We start from the raw sequence: 309 nt of genomic DNA, 5'->3' as shown, positions 1-309 counted from the left end.
ATATTTAAGGAAAAAGATAAAGGGAATATAATTTTCTATTCTTACATCGAAAATGAATCCGTGTGACACAGGCAGTGCTGCTCCTTTACTAGCCTGTTCACGTGTCTTGGCACAAACAACAATGTGTATATATTCTCCATTGTGTGAAGAGTAAACTAGTGTTGTCGCTTTAAATGAGATGAAGTAATTTTAACTTATTCGTAAACTATTTTCATGTTCTATAAAATATTTGCATAATTACTGCGCTTTAGAAAGGTATTTGTACACTTGATATTTTCATTATTTGTAAATAGATTTTCTTAATTTGGG

Source organism: Penaeus monodon, chromosome 29 (assembly GCF_015228065.2).
Source record: "Penaeus monodon isolate SGIC_2016 chromosome 29, NSTDA_Pmon_1, whole genome shotgun sequence".
NCBI classification, from domain to species: domain Eukaryota; kingdom Metazoa; phylum Arthropoda; class Malacostraca; order Decapoda; family Penaeidae; genus Penaeus; species Penaeus monodon.
Note: the sequence above shows the minus strand (reverse complement) of the source record.